Below are 9,967 nucleotides of genomic sequence, written 5' to 3' on the forward strand. Positions count from 1 at the left end.
TGTTGCTTAGCTATGACAAAGACCTGCTTTTCTTTGTTCATAACTTCAGAATACATACTAACAATCTTATTTTATTATATAAACTAGAGTTTTCTCTCCCCTGATGATGATGCCACGTAACCAAATAGAGAGAGGAAAACTCAACACATGTCCTTAAGTATTTATTACTTTCGTTTGTTTCGTTAATGGGCTTCAACAAATTATTTTTATTCTTCTGAATTTGTTTGTGATGTTAACGGGCTTTACCGTCTCTTTAATTTATGGGCTACGAATCATATTATTGGACTTTACAAAAAAGACACAAGAGATTCGGTGGAAAGATACTGCAGAGTAAACATGAGGGAGCAGAAGGTGAGCAAAAAACGCCGATGAAGCGATGGCCTTAGCATCTTCCATCGCTTTTGTTGTATGTTGCCCCACGTCTTCTTAGAAAAATAGAAAAACCAGAGCTTTTTCAATTCTTATTCTACTTTTTTGGAAGTCTCTAAGAAAGCAAGAAAAGCAAGATTTAAAGCCTCTTAACCGGCTTGCTTTGCGATGTGAAAAGTAGTGTCCAAAGCTGGTTAAAGCCTTTTAACCCACTACTTGAAATACACGCTGCGTTGCTTCAAAAATACTCGAACCAGCTTCTTGAACTCGGTCTTTTCTCCACCTATTAAGCCAAAGAATTCATCAGCAAAAGGTTTCAAAAGAGAGAGAAGTTAAATGAAAAGTTATGCGAAGATGTTAAAGAAAACCATATGAATTCAATACAAAAGCATGAAACCCATAAACGCTGCAAATAGACAAAAATAGCTTATTAAACAACCAAATTATTAGGAAGAGCAAATCGACATAATACAGCTTTAGCCCAAATTTACGTTATGGGATGTATGCAATCTCCTCAGATTTTCCAATAACTCTTTACTCTAATATGATATAGGGTTCCACATACATATGAAAACATCAATAAAACAGACAATTAAGTAATAGACAAACATATGAAAACCTTTGACCAGTTTGAGAAGTCGTTACAAACACACGGTAACTTATCAAAAAAAAAATATTATACAAGATATTCTATTGAAAGCAAGAATAAATGAAACTGCTTACAGAAACTAACAGGAAGCAAGCCACCGCACAACCAAATCAGAGCTGTTACCACAACAAGAATTGGGTCCAAGAAGGCCACCTACACCAGATGTTGGAAACTGTCGGTGGACTAATCCAAAGAAGACTACCGCCATATTTGACACGATCTACATATCTATACACCAGACACGAGATCTAAAGACCCGAGTTATATCTTCGACTCCTATGGCAAGATGGACTCCGATAACACACCGAAACTCCAGAGATCTTTGATAGAGACAGCAACATAAAACATTATGAGACGGAGAGAACATAGAAATGGGAAGAAGACGTAGACATAAGCGAGAGACCCTGAGAACCTCTCCTTCCCATCCAAAGAGACTGTGGCGGTGACATTTGCTTAGGCGGTGGGGACGAGAGACGAGACAGAAATTGCTTTCACAACACGTTAAACGGCTGTAAGAAAATCCACAGCTCAAACTTCAAACATACAAAAAACCTAAACAACAGGCCCATGTAACAAAAAGCCTATTTCAAAATGTAAGACCAATTTTGTAAAAAAAAAATTGTCAACATCAATTCAAGAGAGAAGCCCAAAAACAGGCTACACTTTTCCACTTTTTTTTTTTTGTCAAACATATACTATAATGATTATTTGTTAAATCAGTCCATTTTAAATTATTGGTTATGAATTTGTTTTTTATATATACCGATAAAAAGTACTATTCCTTACCAATATCTTTGAACAACAAGAATTTCTTACAAATCTTTGAACAAAAAAGAAATAGAGGGCAACTGTCTACTTTTCCGGGAAAGATGTAGCAAAAATCAGTATGAGAACCTCGATTACTCTTTTCGTTGAAATTATATAAGTTGTTGTTATATATCTTACTATATAAAAGACATATTTACTCACTTCTCAGACTGACGTAATAGTGAAAGGAAAAAGTGTCACACATCATGTTCTGGTAGAATTTTGATTTCTTCCATTTGGTTTAACGGGATCTCACAAATGAATAAAGTATGGATTCTTTTGATATCATAATTTATGCTGAAACCCAACAAAAGTTTGGCCCACAGAATCACTTTCACCTTCGTTACGAGAAGCTGCAATACATTCTTCGGTTTATCCTCTCCTGCAAATTCTGATTATGTTTGCCATCAATGAAGGCTCGAAGAGGGCGTAGAGCCAAGTCTTCGTGAGTAAGCTATATGTCATTTTCATGTTATGTCGTTTCGTTAGTTATTCTTCACCCTGGAACCATACAAGTAGCATTGATTCACCGTCTGCTGTGAACAAACGCGAATCAACTCGAAGAAAGCAAAAGAGAGCAAAAATATATTAAGGCAAATATCCGTTTAGGATTTTTTTATTATTATGTGAATAATAACTTTACAACTCTTAGACCCATATCTATAGCAGTTCCAAAACCCGATTTATTTATCCTTTTAGAAATACATAATTATCTAGAAAAAATAAATTTTTCTAATCCTATAAGATTTATCGTACCTCAAAATCCAACCCAACGAATGCTGGACTTTTACCGGAGCACGGAGATTTAAGACACATTCAGATGCAACACCGTCATTAATTTCATGTCCCCATTCCTTTCACGTTTTCACATTCATTGCATCCTCCTTTCTTCGAGATAGTAAATCTGCAATTATAAATGGCTTAGATTGCATCCATGAATTCAAAATTTCATTGCTCACAATCATAATATATATCACAAAAACTTTTTCACATGATTGAATCTGATGTTGAAAGACTTGAACTGAGATCAACTGAGGAAACATCGGCGTCTCTGCAAGTCATGCTATGGAAGGTATCATCTAACTAAAAGGTAATTACGTTATCTGATATATTGTTACGTTGAGTATGCACATAAATTATACTATGCTAATTGCCAAGTACCATTTATTTATAAAATTCTAATCATGAGTTTCTTAGATTACCTGATAGTTTTATTTTCAAACACAATAGTAATGTATTTAAGACTCAAAAAATGTATAATTTCAAATAGTAATGATCACTAGCAAATTTTTCTGTAGTCTATCTAACTTAAATATAGATGCAGTTAGAATGGATCAAACTTCGCACTACTTATTACTTATAACTTTGGTAAACTCATCGAGTAATTTTTAAAACTAATTCTAACTATTACTACAGATAAACTAAAACAAACATTAAAATAACGCAAAATAATAATATTTTATAAAAAAAATTATAATTAAAAAGTTTATAGTTTTAAAATAAATTGTCAAATAAATCGATAAATTGTTTTAAAAAAACCTGAAAATTAATTTTAATTTTAGTTAAGAATAAGTTAAACATTTTAAATCAATTTATATTATTTGTTCATTTATTTACCCGCCCGTAGGGCGGGCCTACCTAATTAGATATATTTGATTCATTAAAAGTATCATCGTAACCAACCACCATGAAAGTTAACGTGAGCGCGATACGTAGGAAATTGACTTCTCAAATAATATTAATAATAATATTATAGAGATTTCTCAAAATCTCTAAATAAAATAATAAAGTAATATATTACCTATAAATTTGGATAACATATGTAAAAAATACCTAAATTAACATATAAATTAGTTTGGTTTGAATATTTTAATAGAGAATCAATAGATATTTCAAGTATTTTTGGTGTTTTGAGTAATATTTTAGCTATTTTAGATATTTACTTTTGACTATTTTTATATATTTTTAAGTATTAAAGACAACTTAAAAGTATCTTATATATTTTGAATGTTTTTTTTTTAATATACATTAAATCTAAAATAATTAATATATTTAGGTATATAAATCTATTTCGGTTATATTCGGATACCAGAAATACTTTGGTTCGGGTCAGATTCGGTTTTGGTTCTCTGGATACCAAGATTTTGAACCTGTTTGGATATGTAATTAATTTTGGTTTGGTTTCAGTACTATTTTTTTGATCGGGTTCGATATGGTTCTTCTGATTCGGTTTTTTCGCGAGGCAATTAGAAATTTAGAACCGTGTTTCCTCTTTCCATAATTATCATAAGGAAAAGCCCAATTATCTTAAGCAAAGGCCCAATAACAGACGACGTTTGAATAACCGCCTAATAAGCACACCGCCTTCTGACTTGTCCATCCATTAGAACCTTTAATGGACTTTTAAGAGTAATTTAATAGTTAATAAAGTGAATTAAGTACTTAAAAACTTTTGTTATTGGAAATTATGTTTTTCTCCTCCAATGGAAAAACCTCAAAGGGGTTCTTAGATAATTTTTTTTTAAGTAGAATGATTTAAAAGAAATTGAATGATTAGATTTGATAACATAAAAATAACATAGTTACACTTAAAAGATGAAAGTGTGACCTTTGATGTAATTATGACTATCAACATGTTCTCTTTGTATCAATCAATGATCTTGAAACATGAAGCAGGGTCTAAAGTGGTATCCCATGAAACTTTTTGATTGGTGAATCAACGCAGGGACACCTTCTTGCTGTTACATAAAAATACCAAAATAAGTAATTTTCTTGATGCAGCATTTCACAACATCCCCAACACGAAGCTTACCCATCAGATTTCGTTTTTTTCTCAACCTCCTCTTCGTTTTCTCTTGGCCTCATGGAGAATATAAGCTTCCTTGTGTTTCTATTATAGCCATAACCACATTCACTTTGATATTCTGCATTGAGTTAATTGTTCAGAGGGGACAATATAAGCATTTCCACATTATTTTTTAGATTTCTTTTTCTGGATCAAACCTGACCGACAAAAGAAGACAAGAACTTCTGCTTCTCTTTGTCATATACCATAAGAAGATCATCCAGCTTCATACCAGAATCAACTTCTCCATTGACTACGTTACCAACTCTCAGAATTTGAAACCTGTAAAAAAGGAGTGTGGAGAGAAATAATTGTTGGATCAATTAAATGCCTTTGGGCTTTAATTAAAAGGTGAATGTAAATGACATGGGCTTTAGATATAATAAACCCAAGAAAATGTCAATTAAATGAATAAGAGGTCATTGGAAGTATCCCACATCGGCCAAGAGGAAAAAATTTGAGTGATATAAATATGCCTTCTCACTATGAGAGCTTAAACAGCTTGGAGAGAGAGGAAGGCTCCCCACGCGCGCGCCGCCGCCGTCCGGCCGGCTCGGCTCGGCGTGGGCTTGGGCTTGGGCTTGGTGGAGCTTAAACAGCTTGGAGAGAGAGGAAGGCTCCCCACGCGCGCGGCGCCGCCGCCGTCCGGCCGGCTCGGCTCGGCTTGGGCTTGGGTCTTGGTGGAGGGCCTCCGGCCCAATAAGATTCTTTTTGGACCAAGTTAGCTCAACCGTTTTTTGCCATTTCATTTCTAAAAAACAGCATGACATTTGTGTATAAACGACATGTAGTTTGTCTAAAAACGACACGAAGTTTATCTGTTCGAAATGGATCAGAACCGAGTCAACAAGAGAGAAACTTGCGGAGAAAGTTGCTCAACGTTCCACTACGAGATCCTTGAGAGATTTTCGGAAAACGTTGGCAACAGTTTCGAAAAACCGCTCCTCGTCTCTTCTTTATATATCGACTCTCTTCTCTCTTCATTTCTTAACTTTTTCCGCATCGAAACCAACAGCAAAAATCCCTTACCGTAAGTCGTGAATACGAGAGTGTTTCGTAGAGTTTATAGTTCGATAGGGCGATTCATGAGTGAAGCGTGATCATCTGCCATGGTTGTATCCTGGGACTCGATATTCGTACATTACCGTCTCACTAACGGAGCGAATATTTAGAGTTAAGGAAAGAGATTATATTTCGACTCCATGTATATTTGTGAATACAATTTCTTATCGTTCTTGTATTCGCTTTACAAACCGTCAATTTCCTTAACATGTTATTTTGTTATATCGTTTATCTCAGTCTGGTTATCCGACTTCTACAATCTTAACTCTAATTTCGCTTTCTATTTAAAGCGTTTAATCGGATTGAAAAACGGTTCAACAAAGATTTGTTAACAGTTTTTAGAACGATGTTCGCGATTTGCTCTGTACCATTTCCGCGAAACGTTTCTTACTTATTTCATAAACGATGTTTGCGATTTGCTATATGCTTATCCGCGAAACGTTTCTATTTTTTTTTTTTTCTTGAAAACGAGTTTGCGATTTGCTTTATAGCCCTTCCGCGAAACGTTTCTTATTTTGTTTCATAACGCTTTGCGGATTGCTTTCTAGCATTATCGCGAAACGTTTTTGATACATTATCAAAATGTTATTTACATGAATCGTTTCAATAACCGCTTTCTTAAGCGAGTTTGTGAAACATTCTAAGTCTATACAAAACGATTTCTGCGAACGCTTTTAAGCGAGTCTGCAAAACGTTTTTTTCTCAAGACTTATATCGATATGATTTGGTTCAAACACCAAAAATGAAAATCGATTTTAGACTATTATTTTTTGCTTAAAAATAATATGTTATTTGTTGATTGGAGTACTAATCCGTCTTCATGTTTTCTCTACACAAAAAATGACAAGCGATAACAACACCCCCATTGACACCACGGATGTCATTCAGACTCCACTCAACGCTGCAGCAACTGATGCAACTGGCGTGACAACCGCTGCAGCAACAACGAGCACTATCCTCCCTGTGGGAAATGCTGCTGATGAAACCACACGACGTAGCCTATTCGGTGCTGGTCTTTATCAGACGGGTTCAGTATCAGCAACTGCAAGTGGTCCGATGGCAGTTCAAACTCCTCTGGCTGTACCTAGCTTGTTCACTCAAGGACTGATGCCAGACAAGTTTGATGGCAAAGGCTTCAAAACGTGGCAGAAGAAGATGATGTTCTTCCTGACAACGATGAAACTGTACAAGTTCATCCAGGAGGACAAGCCTCTGATTCCGTACGGGATTGATGATGTTCACAGTCTAATAACTGTTGACATATGGGTGCATTCTGACTATATCTGCAAAGGCTACATTTTGGGTCGTCTCATTGACCCATTGTACTGTGTCTACTGTGAGATCCCCACGGCGAAAGAGCTATGGAGATCACTGGACAAGAAGTATAGAGGTGAGGACGCTGGCTGCCAGAAGTATGTGGTCTCAAAGTTCCACGACTTCAAAATGGTGGATTCAAAACCCATCATGGATCTGGTGGAAGCGCTTCAGCTCATTTGCCATGAAATCGCTGCTGAAGGAATGTCCATCTGCGAGACATTCACAACTCTCAGCTTCATTGAAAAGCTTCCTCCAAGCTATGCGGATTTCAAGAACTACTTGAAGCACAAGAAGAAGAAGATGGGGCTCGAGGAGCTCATCATGAGGCTTCAGATGGAATCCAGAAACCGAATTGCTGACAAGGTCACTGCTAAGGAGCACAGTGTCAACATGGCTGAGCACAAAGGCAAAGGAAAGGCACACGCCCATTCTCCTGCCAAGCCTTCCAAAACTGCTGCAGCCCTGAAGGCTTCTGGAAAAAACTTCAAGAACAAAGGCATTGAAATCAATGCGAATGCGAATGTGGAGAAGTTCAGGGGGAAATGTCACTACTGCCACAAAGTGGGGCACAAGACTGTTGAGTGTCGCAAAAAGATCAAGGATGAGAAGGCTCAGGCAAATCTCACTGAGGAGGATCTCGTTGCTGTGGTGACTGAAGCCAACATGGTTGAAAGCAACAACCCCAAGGAATGGTGGTATGACACTGGTGCAACCACCCACATTTGCACCGATAGGGCGATGTTCAGCACCTATCAGAAAAGCATGACTGAGGAGAAGCTCAAGATGGGAAACACTGCAGTCTCCAAGATTGAAGGACGCGGCAATGTGATTTTGAAGATGACATCTGGACATGAGGTCACTCTGACGAATGTGAAGCATGTGCCTGACATGAGGAAGAACCTGGTCTCGGGAACCTTGCTCAGCAAGAATGGATTCGCCACAAATTTTGAGGCGGACAAGCTCGTGATTAGGAAAAATGGGATGTATTTGGGAAGAGGGTATGTTAAGGGTGGACTTGTCAAGTTGAATGTAATGACAGTCCCTCCGAAAGTTGTAGCTTCAAAAGTTTCAATGAATAAGAAAGAGCCAGTTGCTTATTTGGTTGAGTCTTTTAATATATGGCATGAAAGATTAGGCCATGTAAACTACAAATCTATACAAAGATTAATGAATTTAAATCTAATTCCTAAATGCAAAACAAGTAAACAAAAATGTGAAGTATGCGTACAGGCTAAGCTCACGAAAACGCCATCACCTCGTGTTGAAAGAACTAATAAACCTCTAGATTTAATTCACACCGATTTATGTGATTTAAAATACTTACAAACTAGAGGTGGTAAAAAGTACTTTGTGACCTTCATAGATGACTGCACAAAATATTGTTATGTATATTTATTACATAGCAAAGACGAAACCTTAGAAAAAATTTAAAGAATTTAAACTCGAGGTCGAAAATCAGCTTAAAACAACTATTAAAGTAGTTAGAAGCGACAGAGGAGGCGAGTATGATGGTCCATTCAATGCATTCTGTAAAGAACATGGAATAATCCATCAAACTACAGCTCCTTACTCACCAGAATCTAATGGAGTTGCTGAACGCAAAAATCGAACTCTAAAAGAGATGATGAATGCAATGTTGCAGGAATCTGGGTTACCCCAGAACATGTGGGGGGAAGCGTTGCTTACCACTAATTATATCCTCAACAAAATTCCACACAAAGTAACTGGCAAAACACCATATGAATTATGGAAAGGTAATTTACCTTCGTATAAATACCTCAAAGTGTGGGGGTGCTTGGCAAAAGTTGCGGTACCGCCACCAAAAAAGGTCACTATTGGACCTAAAACAGTGGATTGCATCTTCATCGGATATGCACATAATAGTAATGCTTATCGATTTCTGGTACATAAATCCGAAATATCAGACATTCATGAAAAAACAGTCATGGAATCAAGAAATGCATCTTTTTCGAAAATATTTTTCCATATAAGGAAAAACAAGGTTCAAAACGAACTCGAGAAGAAAGAGACAATGACAAGAACTCAGAAACTGAGACAAACGTCGAGATTTCTATAAATGATATTTCAGAAAATGAAGAAAAAGATGAACCTCGAAGGAGCAAAAGAGCTCGAAAAGAAAAATCTTTTGGAGAAGATTTCCTAATGGCATTTTTAGTAGAAAATGTTCCAAAAACTTTGGCAGAAGCCATGACTTCACCAGAAGCTCCATTCTGGAACGAAGCTGTCAGGAGTGAATTTGATTCGATCATGCAAAATTATACTTATTACATAACGGATTTACCACCTGGCTGCAAAGCATTAGGGAATAAATGGATAATGACACGAAAACCTGGTGGAAAATACAAGTCTAGGCTTGTAGTTCAAGGATTCCGACAAAAAGAAGGCCTTGACTATTTTGATACATATCTCCAGTGACGAGAATAACATCAATAAGACTGATGATAGCAATCGCAGCCTTAAGAGACTTAGAAATCCATCAAATGGATGTAAAAACTGCTTTTCTAAATGGGGATTTAGAAGAGGAAATTTACATGAAACAACCTGAAGGTTTTGTCATTCCCGGACAGGAAGACAAAGTATGTCGACTTGTAAAGTCACTTTATGGGCTTAAACAAGCTCCTAAACAATGGCACGAAAAATTTGACAATACAATGATGTCAAATGGTTTCAAAATAAATGAATGTGACAAATGCATATACTACAAAACTACCAAAAATGCGTATGTTTTGCTATGTCTATATGTAGATGATATGCTCATTATTGGAAGCAATAAAGACATTATCAATCAAACAAAAAACATGCTCAAAGGGACATTTGAGATGAAAGACTTGGGATTAGTAGATGTAATTCTCGGGGTTAAAGTCACAAGAAATTCAAACGGAATTATCTTAACCCAA

General features: G+C 36.4%; 1 long non-coding RNA gene across 1 annotated transcript; it reads right to left on the reverse strand.

Annotated features, from left to right (window-relative positions):
* Positions 1–232: 232 nt before the first annotated feature.
* Positions 233–3,526, reverse strand: LOC106421183. The gene is made up of 2 exons (XR_007323998.1): positions 1,093–3,526; positions 233–652 (listed from the first exon to the last, which is right to left on the reverse strand). It is a non-coding gene; the product is annotated as an uncharacterized LOC106421183 (long non-coding RNA).
* Positions 3,527–9,967: the final 6,441 nt, after the last annotated feature.

This window comes from Brassica napus, chromosome C5, assembly GCF_020379485.1.
Source record: "Brassica napus cultivar Da-Ae chromosome C5, Da-Ae, whole genome shotgun sequence".
Classification (NCBI taxonomy): Eukaryota; Viridiplantae; Streptophyta; class Magnoliopsida; order Brassicales; family Brassicaceae; genus Brassica; species Brassica napus.